Genomic DNA, 17,427 nt, shown 5'->3' with positions numbered 1-17,427 from the left:
TAACTAAGAGATATTAAGACATAGAGACCTTATAGCTTTTTCCTTTTTGTAAAAACCATGATTTGATGAATGAACAGATGAAATGCCCGCATCATGAATTAAAAGTTGCTTAACCAAATGTCATCCAAAAATTTTCTCTCTGTTTGTTTTTGTCATGAAATAACAGCACAGGGTAGTTCTAAACAGTGAAATATAAACTAGCTATATATCATGGAAGTGTTTTTGTTTAATCACTGAATGTAAGAGCATTAAATATATGGAGGCTTTTTAAAATAATTTTGAGAGTTTGTGTGTAGTTAAATTTTTATTCAAAAACATTTACTGAAAGTACTAGTATATGTAAGCATTATTTAGTCCCTGGCAGTCCTGGGTGAATAAACCACAGTACCTGCTTCCCTGCTTCTATTTGTAAAGAACTGTGGAGCAAGGTAGTGACCGCAGAGGTCTTCATTCCTGTGTGGCCAGACAGAACTTATGCAGAGGATTTATTTAGGACTGATTCTCTCCATTTTCTTCTACAAATCACTCTACTCCGAGAATACTGTGCTTTTCTGTGCTTTACATATCTGTCTGGTCATCTTTTTTAATATGTAAAAATATGTGTGTCCCCATAGATGGCAGCCCACCAGGCTCCCCCGCCCCTGGGATTCTCCAGGCAAGAACACTGGAGTGGGTTGCCATTTCCTTATCCAGTGCATGAAAGTGAAAAGTGAAAGGGAAGTTGCTCAGTTGTGTCCGACTCTTTGCGACCCCATGAACTGCAGCCTACTAGGCTCCTCTGTCCATGGGATTTTCCAGGCAAGAGTACTGGAGTGGGGTGCCATCACCTTCTCCGTAGCTTTTCATAGATGTTATAAAACTGGAATCATGCAGTATGAGAACTTTTATAGCAATGTGTAGTTATTTTAAGAATTATTCATGTTGTTGCATGTTCCAATAGTTTATTTTTATTTCTGACTAAACTTTCATTGTATAGATATATGCTATTTGTCTATTCCTCAGTTGGAGGATAGCTGGGTTATTAAAATTTGAGGTTATTATGAGTAAAGCTACTGTAATCATTTACATACAAATCTTTTGTAGACATATGTCTTCATTCTCTTGGGTAAACACTTGAGTGGAATTTCCTGATCATTTGATATGTATATGTTACCTTTAAATAACTGCTGAACTGTTTCCTAAGATGAATGTATGATTTTTCATCCACATCAACAATGTATGATAATTCCTCTACCTTTTTATCAATCCATGATATTGTTATTTTACTTTTAGCCATTCTTGTGTTTAGTAGGTTTTCATTGTGGTTTTAACTTCCACTAGCCTAAAGACTAGTGATAACCATATTTTCACATTTATTTTCCATCTGTGTGTCTTTATTAATCAAGTATTTGTAAAAAGTATTGACTTTTAAGCTTTATTTAATTTTTTAGCTTATTCCTTGTCCTCTTCTTCATGCTTCCCTGGTGGCACAGTGATAAAGAATCTGCCTGCAATTTAGGAGACCCAGGTTTGATCCCTGGATTGGAAAGAGCCCTTGGAGGAGGAAATGGCAACCCGCTCCAGTATTCTTGCCTGGAGAATTCCATGGGCAGAGTAACCTGGCAGCCTACAGTCCATGGGGTCACAATGAGTTGGACATGACTGTGACTAACACTTTCACTTTCACTGTCTTCTAATTAAGTCTTAAGATAATTTTATATATCTGGATTCAAAGTCCTTTCTCAGATGTTTATTTTGCAGATACATCTGTCTGTGTTTGCCTTTTCATTTTCTTAATGGTATCTTCCAAATGACAAGTTTTATTTTTGAACCAGTATAACTTATCAATTTTTCTTTTATAACTTTTGGAGGATTGTTTGACCTAAGAAATCTTTGTCTAACCTAAGGCTGTAAGCATTTCCTCCTATATTTTATTGTAGAAGTTTTACTGGATTCATTTGGAATTAATTTTTGTGTATAGTATGAGATATGGTTAAGGTTTATTTCTTTGCATGTGGATCTGAGATGTTATGCTTTGCCTGTTGACTGTCCTGGCACTTTAGTTGAATGTCATGTGGTTATATATGTGTAAGACTGTTTTTGGCTCTGCTTTGTTTCAGTTTTTTTAATGCACATCCATGTTTGTATAAATAATGTATGAGTTTCAGTCACTAAAGTATAAATTATCTTTATTTATTTACTTAGTAATTTTGGTTATTCTAGCTTCTTACTCCATGCATGAAACTAATAGTTTTTCATGAAACCAATTATCATCATGAAATTTTCTTTAATACTTTCACACTGTAAGCCAATTATGTTTAAAGAAATACATTTATTAATACTTACATACCAGTATGGAAATGCAAAGATATAAATTTACCTACAAAATATTAATAATTACAGAATTCGTTAAAGTCTTGGTTTTCAGAATAAAAGAAGGCTAATGTAAAAGCTTATTTATGGCTATTGTAATATTTCTGTTTTCAAGCATTCACTGAAAATGTACCTTATCACTTTAAAGCCTTTACAGAAACCTTGGAGTTGTTGTAGACTGTATTTTACTTTCTTTGTTTAATGAGTAAATTTAAATTTTATTTATAATATTTTTTCTCTCAATATGGAAGGAGTGTACCAAAGAAATAGCCTTAGCATTATTGAAAAATTTCAAACCTTTAATCATTACATCTTCCAGTATTGTTTGTGATTGGTTTACTTATCACATTTTAGTAGAAACTATATAAGGTAAGCTTCATCTCAAAAATCACACAAATACTAAGAGAGTGTAACTCTGATGGTGAAAACTCAGCCTCTGTACACTCGTACTGAATCAAATCTCAGAGACAGAATATTGGGTAAAGTAGAAAAGAATACCATTATTATTTTGTCAGACACAGGGCAACACAGTGGGCTCATACCCTGGAAAACTTTGTGTCCCAACCTGGAGAGATTTGGTGAGGAGTTTTATAGCAGTGGTTCAAGAGCAGTGTTGCTGGCAAGGGTCAGGGTATGTGCAGGGCCTGGATTCCTTTAATCTGGTGGTCTCAGGTGGTCTCCCCATAAGAAATGGTTCTTTTTTTGTTGTTGTTTATTTTCTGGTTGCACTGGGACTTCACTGTTACACGAAGGGGCTACTGTCTAGGTGTGGTGGGCTTGTTTAGCTGTCCTGCGACGAATCTTCCCCAACCAGGAATCAAACACATGTCCCCAGCATTGGCAGGTGGATTCTTAACCACTGGACCACCAGGGAAGTCCTAAGCTGAGGTTCTTGAGGTTATCAAATTGTGACCTTTCTGCACTGAAGAATGCCTCATCAAGTTGTTCATCTTCCATTTTGGGGGTGTTTTAGTTCTGTAGAAGAGTTAAAAGATACTGTTACATGTATCCCTTAAAGCAGACCTTGCTTCAAATCTGCATGTTTGTTTCTTGCAAACTCCTCCTTTGTCTCTGCATCTTCTCTTTTCCCTGATTAGTCACTGTTCAAATCTGCCCTCTGGAACTCAGGGAAGGTCAGGGAAGCAGGAATCTACTCTCTACAAACACAGAATGGGGGACCCAAAGGCTTCCGTGTATTGGAGCCCCACCCACATGGTTCTGCTCATTTTCAACTCTAGGGAGTGGGACTGGAATGGAAATGCCTTTGTCTATAATTCAGTCCTGTGTCATTTCCTTGTCTGGTTGATTGAATTTTCTTCTCATCACTGGTATTTTTCTCTACTTTTTTGTATATCTAATAATTTGTGATTGAGTATCTGACGTGAATTTTACCTTGTTTGATACTAGATACTTTTGTCTTCCAGTCAGTATTCTTACTCTCGGATACTGTCAAGTTGCTGAAAAATAATTTTGATCCCTTTGAGTCTTGATTTTTAGATTTATTGGCAAAACCTGAGCAGGGTTTACTTTGGAGCTAATTATTTCCCACTGCTGAGGCTAGACTTGTATACTCTACCAAACAGTTTTGGTTTTTGAGTTTGGCTTTCAGGAACAGGCACTCTTCCCAGTCTTGCATGAGGAACAGGTATATTCTCTTTAATTGTTATGCTTGTTTTTACCCCCCAAACTCTGGAAGTTTTCTCTCACATATACTGATTAGTGTTTTGCTGAATACTCAGGGTGAATCATCTGCAGATCTTTGCAGTTCTCTTTTTGTGCAGCTCTCTCTGGCATGTTGTCTTGTGAATTCCTGTTGTCTTCCTGGTCTTGAGGACCATAGAGGGAAAAAGATTGCTTCCTCTTTCCTGTGCCATAGCCTGGAAACAACTGCCGGCAGTCAGAGGGTCCACTCATTTGTCTCCTGTTTCTCAAGGATCACATTGTGTTCAGTGTTTTAAAAATCATTATATCATATAGTTCACCTTGTTTGTTTTTCGGTTATTTCAGAGAGGAGAGTAATTCTTGTTCATGTTACCACATCTTACCAGAAGCAGAAGTCTCTCATGTAGCTTTAAGAACAGTTTTTATAAGTGCATTTCAAAATACTGAGTTGGCCGGAAAGTTCATTCAGGTTTTTCTTAAGAAGTTATGGAAAAACCCAAACAAACCTTTTTGGCCAACCCAATGTTATGTAGGGTATCTATGTGTGTGTGTGTGTGTGTGTGTGTGTGTGTGTGTGTGCACACTTAATGGTACCATCATCTACTTATCTTTGGTCATCTGCTTTCTTATTTTCTGTAACCATTACAAACCCTTGGCTCTTTCCACATGCCCTCCTTTTTCCCATCTGCTCACTTTGAGTAACCTTTCTTCTGGGTCAGCAGGACAATTAATGTCATTAAGAAACTCAGAAGTCTGTAACTGTCCTCCAAGGAAAAACCTGATTTCCTCCCTGTGGGCCTTGAAGAGTAAGATAACTTTTTCTTCAAAGCCACCCATTTACTGATGGATACCTGATCCTTTGTTTACCCCTTCCTCTCGGCAACATTATTCTTTTTTTTGATTTTGCGTTTCCACTTTTCTTTTGATCTTTCCCCCTTTGATATAAACCTATTTCAGTTGCTCTAATCTAATTAAAGCTATAGAGTTTCTTTTTAGTTACTGTCTAATCTCTCTTTTATTCTAACTTCTCAAAAGAGTAGTTTACATTTTTTGTCTTCAGTTTTATTCCATTGATTTCTCAACGTGATGAACTCTTGCATTCTATTGAAATTGCTCTCAATAAAACAAGCAATGACCTACCTTTTAATTACCAAATCCAGTGGATATGTTTCACTTCTTATCCTATGGAACCTATCTGACTTGTGTATGAGACGAAATACAATATTTTTAGGCAGAAAACCCCATGAATATTTACATTCGGAATAGTTGGTTGCTTCTATTAACATTATTACTGTAAAAACTTCCTTTGGGAGAACTCTTAGTGGCTCAGAGGGTAAAGAATCTATCTGCAGTGCAGGAGACCCAGGTTCGATTTATCCGTAGCTTGGGAAGATCCCCTGGAGAAGGGAATGACTACCCACTCCAGTATTCTTGCCTGCGAAATCCCATGGACAGAGGAGCCTGTTAGAGTACAGTCCCTGGGTTGCAAAGAGTCGGACTCAACTGAGCAACTAACATAATACAAAATAAATTTTAAAAAGCTTTTTTAAAATAAAAGTTTGAGGAAAATATTACAAAATTAAAATAAAGTGAGAAACACCTAAGAAGCTGTTGGGCTGCACCTTATAGGCCTACAAGACCTGTGCTTGCTTAGTTTCAAGACTAAAGAGAGAGCTGGAGTCTATTTATATAGCACAAACAGTCCGTGAAATGTAATGTAGTAATTGTGAAAATTATAGACAGGCAATATTAAGAAAATGCAACCATCTGCAGAGTTGAATATTATACACAGTGTAACAGATTGTATAAGTAAGATTTTGGCAGAAAATACCTAAAGGAAAAATTTCCTAGTTAGGAATATGTTCTTTCTGATTATAAATGTTCATGCTTAGTAAAAAGAATTTCTACTTGATATAATAAGATATATCTATGGGTTTGACAATGAATTCACTTTTTTAAAAAGGAAAAGGGCCTGAATTTGTGATTATGAAGATTCAGAGTAGCTTCTGCCAGACATGTGCAGCTTTAATTGTCTATGGCTGATAGTTATTTCAAAGATGATTTCTAAGATTTATGTCTGTTACCTCTCTATTGTAGTTTCCAGATAATAATGGTTGTTAACCAGCCTGTTGGGTTATGGTACGTATATTTTCAAGTCTCAGTAGAAACAAACAAAATAAATATTACATCGAAAAGATGCTAGTGCCCTTTTATAAGAGCTTTAAAAGATTTTTTGAGATATGCCTAAAATGTTCTGGCAAGCAAATCTGTTTTAAAATATTTAAAGCCTTTTGTGCAGTTTTAGTCTCTCAGAAGTCTTAAGCAACCGAAGGACTTGAGTCATAGAATTAAGAGAACTACACAGTATATATTTCTAGTGCTTTGGAAAATCATATATGAATTGGAGAGATACTTTAGGAGATGTGCACATTTGAAGATTTAGAAAGCTTTCAGACTTAAAATGTATGCTAAAACTCATTACCTTTACTTTTAAAAAATAAAGTAATAAATAAAGAGTCCAATCTTGCCAGGAAGTAGAGGGATAAACCAGCTATGCATTTATAAATACTTTATTTAATGTAGATTTTAAAAATGTTAGAATGCTTTCCCAATTTGTCCCACCTATGCCTACCCCACTGTATCCACATGTCCATTTTCTGTGTCTGCTTCTCTATTCCTGCCCTGCAGATAAATTTATATCTATACTGTTTTTTTTCCCCTAGATTCCATATATATGCATTAATATACAGTGTTTTTCTTTTTCTGACTTCAGTCTGTAGGACAGACTCTAGGTCCATCCACATCACTACAAATGACCCAGTTTCTTTTCATTTTGTGACTAATATTCCATTGTATGTATGTACCACATCTTCTTTATCCATTCATCTGTCAGTGGATGTTTAGAATGCTTCCATGTCCTGGCTATTGTAAATAGTGCTGCAGTGAACATTGAGATACATGTGTCTTTTTGAATTATGGTTTTCTCAGGTTATATGCCCAGTAGTGGGATTGCTGGATCATATGGTAGTTCTAATTTTAGTTTTTTAAGGAACCTCCATACTGTTCTCCATACTGGCTGCATCAATTTACAGTTCTACCAACAGTGTAAGAGAGCTCCCTTTTCTCCACACCTTCTCCAACAGTTATCGTTTGTAGATTTTTTGACGATGGCCGTTCTTACTTACCAGTGTGAGGTGGTACCTCATTGTAGTTTTGATTTGCATTTCTCTAATAATGAGAGATACTGAGCATTTTTTCAAGTGTTTGTTGGCCATCTGTATTTTCTGTGTTTTGTTTTAGCCATTCTGATGGATGTTGAGTCAAATCACATTGTGCTTTAATTTTTATTTCCTTTGTGATTAATGATATTATTCACTTTTCCTTATGTACGTTGGCCATCTGCATATACTCTTTTAAAAATGTTATTTTCTATAGCATTGTCTGTCTTACTGATTTATAGGATTTCATTTATATATTATGAAATATTTTGTTTGTTTCTTTTGTCTCCTTTTGGCTGACAGGTAATTGCTGTTTTAATAAGACTGTTTCTAATTCTCCCCTTTACTTAGGCATGCTTCTCCCAAGGTTTTTTTAATTTTCTTTTTAAGATTTTTTTTTTTCTTTACCATTTTAAAAGTTTTCATTGACTTTGTTACAGTATTGCTTCTGTTTTATGTTTTGGTGTTTTGGCTGTGAGTTATCCAAACCAGGAATGAAACTCCCTCCCCCTGCAGTGGAACGTGAAGTCTTACCACCGGATTGTGAGGGAAGTCCCTTGTCCCAGGCTTTTTAATTGAGAGATTGGAGGGTCTTTGTCCCCTCAGCCCTGAAATATTGAAGTTGATTTAGCTCTGTTCTCCAGAGATTTCCAGACAAGCCCTTTAGGCTCCCACCAGAATCTGTTGGATGTCTTCATGGGAAGGAAGACCTGCCTCTCTCTGTTGGTAGGCGTGTTCTCTCATCTTAGGTTTCCTATGATGTGTTTCCACAAATATGAAGGATATTTTAACTTCTGTTCTTTGAAGCTTTGGACCTAGTTCCCCAGCTTCCCTTGCATCTACATAACTGAGTAGGTCTTTTATAGGCTACTCAGGTTGAGACTTGTTGAAGTTTCAAAATGTTCATTCCAGTCTCATAAATCACCAAAAGCCTTACCTGTTTTCATCTTCTCCAGCAAAGGTTCTCCGTCTGGGGCAAGCTTGACTTTTTAAAAATACGTCTGCCTTCTTTAGTTGTTCCCTTGGGAGCACTGGTCTGCCACCAGTCTTCTTCCCCTTGTCTCCCTCAGGATACAGTCCCATTGTGATGTTTTATTTGGTTCCTTCTTACCCACTTAGCAGTATTTTTCTCCCTTCTAATTTTTTTTTTTTTTTAATTTCTGTCCTGGAGCTTTAGTTCTTGAATGACTCACCCTCTTCTCAGTATTTACAAATACTGAAGCACCTGTCTGTAATCATCTTCTTCATCTGGATAATTCACATTCATCTTTTCAGCCTCAGTTTAGAAATAAAGTGTTCCTTGATTCTTCCCTCGTCATCATTGTACTCAAATATGGGTATGGCATCCTCTGTCTGCTCCCACAAAACTCTAACATGTTCCCAGTTTTAATGCTTATCTCACTGCATTGTTACGGCTCACCTCCTTGCTTGTCCATATCTCCCACTAGGCTGTAGAGAAACCATCTCGTTGTACCTCTGTTCCATGTTATATTCCTGTCACTCACATGGCACAGTGCTCAATACAAAATTGACATCCTGTTGAAATGGATTCCTAAAATGTTACTTTAATAGTAAAGGCTTTATGTATTAGGAAATCTGAGGAAAATGCAAACTGTAAAATAGAAATACTTTTCACTAAAAAAATAGCACATATAAGGTAAATGAGACCCTAAAATATGAAATACTTTTAGAAAACAAACAATATGTATATGAGATAAACAAGGATACAAAAGCATGATTATTATAGAATAGTAGGATATAAAATAATTTTTACTTTTTCCTTATGCCTTCATTTATTTGATATTTTAAAGTACTTTATATCATTAGTTATAAACTATGAAACAGTTTTCATTGAGGTAAAACAAGACTAGGCTACTTAATTAAATCTTCCATAAAAATGTGTTGAATGGATAAGTGTGATCCTGTAATTATGAAAATGAGTAAAGTGCTCAGGGTTGAAGAGTAGATTGAGATAAAAAAGAGCTCAGAGGAGAAAATCCCTACTTTACCTCACATAGCAGGGTAAATTTCAAGTAGGCCAAAGAATTATATATAGAATATAAAGCTATTCAAATGCTAGAAGAAACACAAGTGAGCAAGCTAGGTATAGGGAAAACTTTTCTGATTTAATTTCTAGAAGCAATGATGAGAAGTTTGATCATTTGACTGTGTTAAAAAATTTACATGGCCAAAAAACTCTTAAGCAAAATAAAATAACAAATGAGAAAAATATAACTTACCTCAATGAAAAAGGGTTAGTATTAAAAAAGCTTCTAAAATGAGAAGAAAAAAGACCAACAACCCTACCAAAATAGTATAAATATATCTTGTTTGTAAAAGATTCTCAGTGTCACCATATATAGAAAAATGCAAAGTAAAAGTGTACAGAAACATCATTTCTCATCTATCAAATTGTTCAGTCGCTCAGTCGAGTCCTACTCTTTGTGACCCCATCAAATTAGCCATAAGTAAAAAGAAATTTGATAACACACTCTGCTGGCAAGCCTGTAGGGAAATGGTCACTCTCACACATTATCCATAAGCATCCAAACCTTAGAAGAATTTCTAACAAAATTATCTAACAGAATAGATAAGGACCTAACAAAATTATATAAGCAGTTGCTTGGTGTCCCTTGTGGCTCAGCTGGTAAAGAATTCAGCTACAATGAGAGAGACCTGGGTTCAGTCCCTCAGTTGGGATGATCCCCTGGAGAAGGGAAAGGCTACCCGTCAGGGTCTAGCCCCTGCAGGATCCAGGGAAACCCGAAGGAGAAATGGCATCGGCAATTGCAATTGATTTAGAGAGAGAGAGAGATAAGTTAAGAATGTTGTAGATAAGAAAATAGAGGAGAGAAGAAAAGAGGCTGATGTTTCTTGGTTTATATAGAAAATCAATAAAGTCTCAAGACAAGAGACTTGTACAATCTACGTGAGGCCACAGGTGCCCTCCTGGTCTCCCGAGGGAGTGAAGGCGCAGGGCGCCTTCCCATTTAGGTCTTAGAAACCCAGGCAGATAAGTAGACACAGCGGATCTCTGTACTCTAGATGGGAACTAGCCTGAAAGAGAGAGTAAGAGGAGGAAAATGATTGACACGAGGAGATCAAGCTGCTTTGATGAGCGAGATCTATAGCTTTATTTTTAAATGATACTTATATACTTTTTTGTACATAGAGGGAAATGAAAGATGCAAGGTCATATAGAGTCAGCCCAACATTCCAGCAGTATTGTCCTTATTGAAACGATGATTTTTTTGTATACCTTTTCCACAAAAGATGTTGTGTACAGTCTCTTTTGGCCTTGGAGGCCTGTGAACATTTTATGACCCTCTTTTGATAAAGGCTGCTCAACCAGAAAACTTATTTTCCCTCAAAGTGTTTTTTTTTTTTTTACATTTTTAATCTATGTCAGCCTCAGAAAATGCCAAACAGAGTTACGTTTTTTACAGAGCAAAGGTGCAGTGAGTTACAAGAAAGAACCAATTAGCTCAAAAGTCTGATATGGTTAAGTTTAAGGCTACACTTGTTTTTTTTAGCATTTTCACTATGTTAACTAATGCATTTCCAGGTGCACAGTGGATAAGAGATATGGGAACTTAGCAACAAGCATTGGCCCAATAATGAAATCCTACATCAGCACTAGCACTACTCTAACAACTTTTAACTCTTTCAAAGGCTCTATGTTTTAGGCTTTCTGTGCCTCTCACAGTTGGGAGGCTGTAAATAATCACATGCATAGCTGTAAGAGTCTGGATAACTTGCCAAGCAAGCTAGAATGCTAATAGAGGGGGTTTGATTTGAAACATTCCTCTCATATCCAGGAGACTTATTAGCTATAGCCCTGAGTTGATTTTCTCCAGAGAAAGGTGGTCATGGTTAGCCCCCTGTTAATGTCAGAGGAGTTGGGGAAAGTCATGAAACAATAAAACAGACAGATTTTGGTTTTGGGGTAGATGCTCGAGAAAGCCTAGGGAGCCCCTTGAGTTCTGAAGCCTTGCTTCACAGTTCTCTTCCACATGACCTTGTCATGGGTGGGATCTCCCGTGGCGGCTCCCAGCAGCTACCCACTCCAGTATTATGGCCTGGAGAATTCCATGGACTGTATAGTCCATGGGGTCACAGAGTTGGACATGACTGAGCAACTTTCACTTTCACTTTTTCTTTTTTGTATTCAGCAGTTCTATTTCAAAGGGTCTATTCCATAAATATACTATCAAAAATATGAAGAGATACATTCACAGGGCTGTTCATTGCATCATTATTTGGAAAAACCTGGAAACAGCCCAAATGTTCATCACTAGGGGGTTAGTTTCATTATGGTGCATCCTAGAATGAAATGCCACGCAGCTATAAAAAGGAATGAGAAGCAAAAAAGGAATGAGGAATATCTTTATGTACTACTATGGAGCAATCTCCAAGTTATATTGTTAAGTTTAAAAATATAAGAAAAACATGTCTACAGTGTGCTAATAAGAAAGGCAGTGGTATAAATAAATGTACATTTTTGCTTATATTTTAGAAACAAGACTAAACCTTAAAATCCAGAACAAAATGGTTACTGATAGAGGGGGAGTGTGTGAAGAATACATTGGAAAGGCCAGGGATGTGCGGGGGGCACTCCGCAGAAAGAGAGAGGCAGTATAACTTCCCTCAGCAAAGCCGAGGGGTCCTGAGGAGAGATGAGCCTGCTGTCCGCCAACCCAGCCCCTCGGTGAGCAAGAGACAATCAGATGCGACAGGGGTTCCTTCTGAGCAGTTCCACTTTATTGCCACAAGCTCTTGGTTTATATAGCAAAGTAAGGGGGGTTTGCGAGGGACTTTCCATAGTTGCACCAATCACATTAAAGGTCAAATCGTCATGTGCCATCATTATAACAGGAGTCTATGGTGATCACGCGCTGTCTACGTGCATGGAAATCAAGAGAGCCAATCAAAAGTTTTGACAAACAACTTAGGCCGCGCCCTCATCTCTTCCGCCAGGCACCATCTTAGCTCTAAACCGCAAAGCTAGCCCTTCTTTTTTAAGGTTTCCCATTTAGGGCCCCACAGGGATGAAAGCTAGACACCTCTGAATATACAATATATTAGTGTAATGTTTATATATACACAATATATATTTTTTTCCATTATAGGTTATTACAAGATATTGAATATAGTTCCTTGTGCTATATAGTAATAATAGGTCCTTGTTTATCTGTTTGACTGCTTTACTTTTAAACAGAGTAATTTGTTTTCATAGCCCTACTAGGATATACTTACAGGATAATAACAACTTCCCCCCAAACAGAGTAACTCTTCTAAACAATCATGTTATTCTTAGTACTGTTATTGTTATACTCAGACTGCTGTTTGTGCTGTATAGTGTGAAAGTCGCTCAGTTGTGTCCGACTCTTTGTGACTCCATGGACTATACAGTCCATGGAATTCTCCAGGCCAGAATACTGGAATGGGTAGCCTTTCCCTTCTCCAGGGGATCTTTCCAATCCAGGGATCGAACCCAGGTCTCCCACATTGCAGGCGGTTTCTTTACCAGCTAAGCCACAAGGGAAGTTCAAGAATACTGGAGTGGGTAGCCTATCCCTTTTCCAGTGGATCTTCCCAACCCAGGAATCAAACCGGGGTCTCCTGCATTGCAGGCGGATTCTTTACCAACTGAGCTATGAGTGGAGCCTTTGTGCTGTATGGTGTGGTATAAATAAATACACTGGTATCAGACTGAATCTGGATTTTCAGCATTGGTGAAACAAGATATAAAAATGGGTGAGATCAACTGATATTTTTTCTTTAAAGATATATAATTTGATCTGCAAACATTTCATAGCTCTGTCCACTTGTAAAGACCTGAAAATAGTGACCGTTTCATTGGTCCTGAACCTCTCTAAAACCAATGCTGTGGATTTAAAACTTGATTTCCCATTGAAAGAAATCCCAGTTGTTTGAAGAAATGGCTAATTTGGGGTTAGAGGTAAAAAATGTGCAGGATAATTTTCTAACCATGTATACTAGAAAGCAAGAAATATACGAAGACCAAGACTGTTAGGATTGAATTAGTAGGACCCAGGAAGCAATTTGAATAGATATCTACAAGAGAAGGAATAAATTTAGCATCAATAAGAAGATAGTCACAGGTGGTTAAGTCCATCAAGTCCATGGGCTCATAATGATGTAAGTAAAGAAATACTGATTACCCTTGGGGATACTATGGAAATCTACTCCTTGCTTTGAAAAGTGGTAAATAAATGGGGAAAAACATTTTTAATGACCTTCCTACAAATGATAAATTAGAGAAGTTGAATAATTGATGCCAGAAGTTTTATTTGTAAAAATATCACTTGTAATAAGTGTACAAAGAATGTTACAGATATTCAAAGAACATTCAAAGAATGTTATCTTCATCTTGAAATCTCTTAGTAGAACTGGGCAATGATTGTTAATGTCAATATAAAAAAGACAAACAATATACAAATTAATGGTTGAGAATCTGCCTGCCAATGCAAGAGATGCAAGAATTGCAGGTTCAGTCCTTGGGTAGGATAGATCCCTTAGAGAAGGGAATGGCAGCCCACTCCAGTATTCTTGCCTGGAAAATCCCATGGACAGAGGAGCCTGGCATGCCACAGTCCATGGGGTCGCAAAGAGTTGGACACAACTGAGTACGCATCATATTGCCATACAAATTCATATGATACATATGTAGTAGGCTCACCAGAAATTATAGACTCTGGAAACAGATCAAATCTCTTAACCGCTGCAGTGGTTTTCAACTTAGTTGCATATTAAAAATCTCACAGCCTATACTGCAATTGCATTAATGTCTCTGAGTTGAGACCTAAGCATCAGGACTTTTTTTTAGGCTTCCAAAGTTGTTTCAGTGTGCAGCCAAGGTTGAAATGTATTGTTTTAGATCCAGCTGATAATTTACAGGAAATACAGGGATCCAAGGGTGCAATAAGCAAAATTCAGACTGGGAAGCTCTGGAGGATAAATGACCCAATTTCTTAAATAAAGAATTAAAAGGAATAAAAAAGAGAGGAACTATAGATGGGGCTTGATGATATATCAGATAATTATAATATATGGACTATTTATGGGTCCTAAATAAACAAGCTAAAAAAAAATCACAAGTCAGTCATACAGATGCTGTCACTGATTGTTAATTTTGTAAAGTTTGATAAGAGAACTATGGTTACTTTTTAAAAATAGTCTTACTATCAGATACATGCTGAAGTATTTATGGATGAAATAATATGATGTTGTCATTTGCTCCAAAATAACTGGCAGCAGTCAAGGAAAACTGGCTAGGGTTATGATAGATAAAACATCATCAAGCTGGTAGCAGTGATAACCCCAGACCCCAGACACACAGTCTATCCCTCTCCTTCCCTGCTCCCCCTTGGCACCTGCAAGTCTGTCGTCTATGTCTGTGAGTCTGTTTCTGTTCTGTAGATAGGTTCATTTGATACTGTGACTTTTACCAAAATAGTTTCAGTGGCATTGTGGCAGTTGGAAGTTGGGTTACAGCCTGGGGGAGGCAAGGAGATGTATGTAGACTACGATTATAAGCAGTGACAGGACAGTAGCTACTCATTAACTGTTGGAAGGTCAAGAGGAAGTGTTTGCCATATTATTTGTGTTTTTGATTTTTTATACAATGAGAGTATGTTCAGTCTTTTTATAAAAAATTAATTGGAGGCTGAAAATACAGGAGAGAGTAGTAGAGGAGGAGCTGAAATAGAATGAGATTAAGTGTGGAAGTTGAATAATTGATCATGTATAGAATGGACACTTTTCCTATGAAGAAAGTTAAAGAAAAACATTTATAGGGGAATAGAGGGTAAGAAGTTGAAGGTGACCTTTATTTTTGTTGCAACATTTATTGTGAGATAATGAGGGTGGTCATCTTCATATCATAAATGGATTCAAAGTTAATTAATTAAGAGTTTGGAGAAGAATGTGTATGCTTTGTATTCCTGTTAAAAGGGAAGGGTATGGCATAGAATACATACCCAGTTGGTACTGGATACCATGCTTCATATTGCTGTTATTATGAAAAAACAAAACCTAAAAAATCTCTTAGGCTTCATATCTGGATATTTTCAGACAGTTATTGCATGTTAATTATGTGTGTGTGTAGTGTAGTTTGTGCAAGTGGCTAATATTAGATTGTGTGTGCTTTTTTTAAACTCAGTTTCTTCATTCAAAGCTTAATGTTTTAGGCTTTGGTCAGATTTTCCATCTAAAGCTTCCATTTTAATATCTGTTCATCTTAAATAGGGTTTCTCTGAGCTTTAAAAAGGTCTGTTTTGTATTCTGATTTTAGTTTTATTAAATCATAACTTTAAAATTAAATCAAAAGACATATTAATCCTCAATAAAATACATTTATAATTAGTTTTAGGTCATATAAACATTGATTGCTTTTAATATATAACTTGGACCATACATTTCTGGACTTAGAAGGAAAAGTTCTTTTTATGAGTAATGGGAAAATTCATTACCTTGGGTGCAATTGACTTACCATTATTTTATTCTGGAACTATTTCTGTAGTGTATTTGGTCTATTTTTCAACAATACTGTAAACGATTTTTTATATGAAACTGTTAAATAGGAAGGAATAATATAGTCTGTGTTAGTCACTCAGTTGACTAACTAACCATGGGGTCCATGCGACCCCATGGACTGTAGCCAACAGGATCTTCTGTCCATGGGAATCTTCAGGCAAGAATACTGGAGTGGGTTTTTATTCCCTTCTCCAGGGGATCTTCCTAACGCAGATATTGAACCCGGGTCTCCCACATTGCAGGCGGCTTCTTTACTGCCTGAGCCATCAGGTCTATAATGTATCAGTATTTGAAAAGTAGGTCTTTGTCAGACTGCTGGGTGGCCCTCAGCATTTGACTTTTTATCATTTTTATTGATGTGAATGAAGTATCGTTCATTTTATTGGGGCAGATAGATTCTAAGATGGCTCCCATTGATCCCTCCCTCCTGATATTTACATCCTTGTGTAATCTTTTCCCCTTGAATACAGGTACAACTTGTTTGTAATCTATAGACCATGCAAAGAAGAGGTCCCTTGTATGATTAGGTAACATAAGAGTGTAATTTCCATTTTACTAGCAAGCACTCTCTATTGCCTTCTTGGATTACAAGCTTTGATAAAATAAGCAGTCATATTGGAGTGGTCCACTTTGTGTGGTTGACCCCTTGCCAACAGCAAACTAGGAACTGAGACCCTCAATCCAGTTCGGTTCATCAGGAACTGAATCCTGACAACAGCCACATGAGCTTGGAATCTTCTCCCCGAGTTAAGCCTTCTGGTGAGACTCCAGCCATGGCTGACAGCTTGATTGGAGTCTTAGGAGAGACCCTGAAGCAGAGGACCCGGCATGTCTGACTCACAGAAACTGTGAGATAATACATGTATGTTTTTTAAAATAAGCAGCTGCATTTGTGGCAGTTTATTGTGTAGCAAAATATATCTAATGCAATTATGAAACAGAAAATACTTTCCAAGACATACCAAACCCTCCTTTACTTTCATAGTACTAGATGATTTAGGTGCAAGACAGGTTTTGGGAACTGAGCCTACTAGGAAAGGAATGAACTAGAAATGAGTAGCAATGTACTTTAAAAGGAGGGACTTGACTTAGCTAGGAGGCTTACTCTCTCAGGCCAAGAGCATGGCAGGTTGTTAACACAAGAGCAGCAGCCTCTGCTGGGATTGTCTACCTCACGTCTTTTGCATTTGCTATTTCCTCCATCCGAATCACTCTTTCCCCAGGCATCCAAATGGGTCATATCCTTACTTCACTCAGAGAGGCCCTCCCTGTCATCAGTAAATAAAATGCTGCTGCCTATCCCCAGATTACTATGATGGTGTGGTCAGCCATCCAGAGTCAGACATTCTGGAGTATGAAGTCTAGTGGGCCTTAGGAAGCACTGCTGTTAATAAAGCTAGTGGATGTTTTGGAATTCCAATAGAGCTATTCAGAACCGAAAGGATGATGCCATCAAGGTGTTGCATTCAAAATGCCAGCAAATCTGGAAGACGCATCGGTGGTCATAGGGCTTGAACAGGTCAATCCTCATCCCAGTTCCTAAGAAGGGTAGTACTAAAGAATGTGCTAACCATTGGACAATTGTACTCATATCCATGATAGTAAGGTCAAGCTTAAAATCTTGCTGCTAGGTATC

The 17,427-nt window shown here is 37.2% G+C and overlaps 1 protein-coding gene across 2 annotated transcripts in view; it reads left to right on the top strand.

The window, feature by feature from the left end:
* Window positions 1-17,427, top strand: part of COG5 (component of oligomeric golgi complex 5) — a 295,076-nt gene that overhangs the window by 201,016 nt on the left and 76,633 nt on the right. The gene's annotated exons all lie outside the window — the stretch shown is intronic.

The sequence above is a fragment of the Oryx dammah genome, unplaced genomic scaffold (genome assembly GCF_014754425.2).
Source record: "Oryx dammah isolate SB20612 unplaced genomic scaffold, SCBI_Odam_1.1 HiC_scaffold_18, whole genome shotgun sequence".
NCBI lineage: Eukaryota > Metazoa > Chordata > Mammalia > Artiodactyla > Bovidae > Oryx > Oryx dammah.
This window is presented reverse-complemented; position numbering and strand designations above follow the sequence as displayed.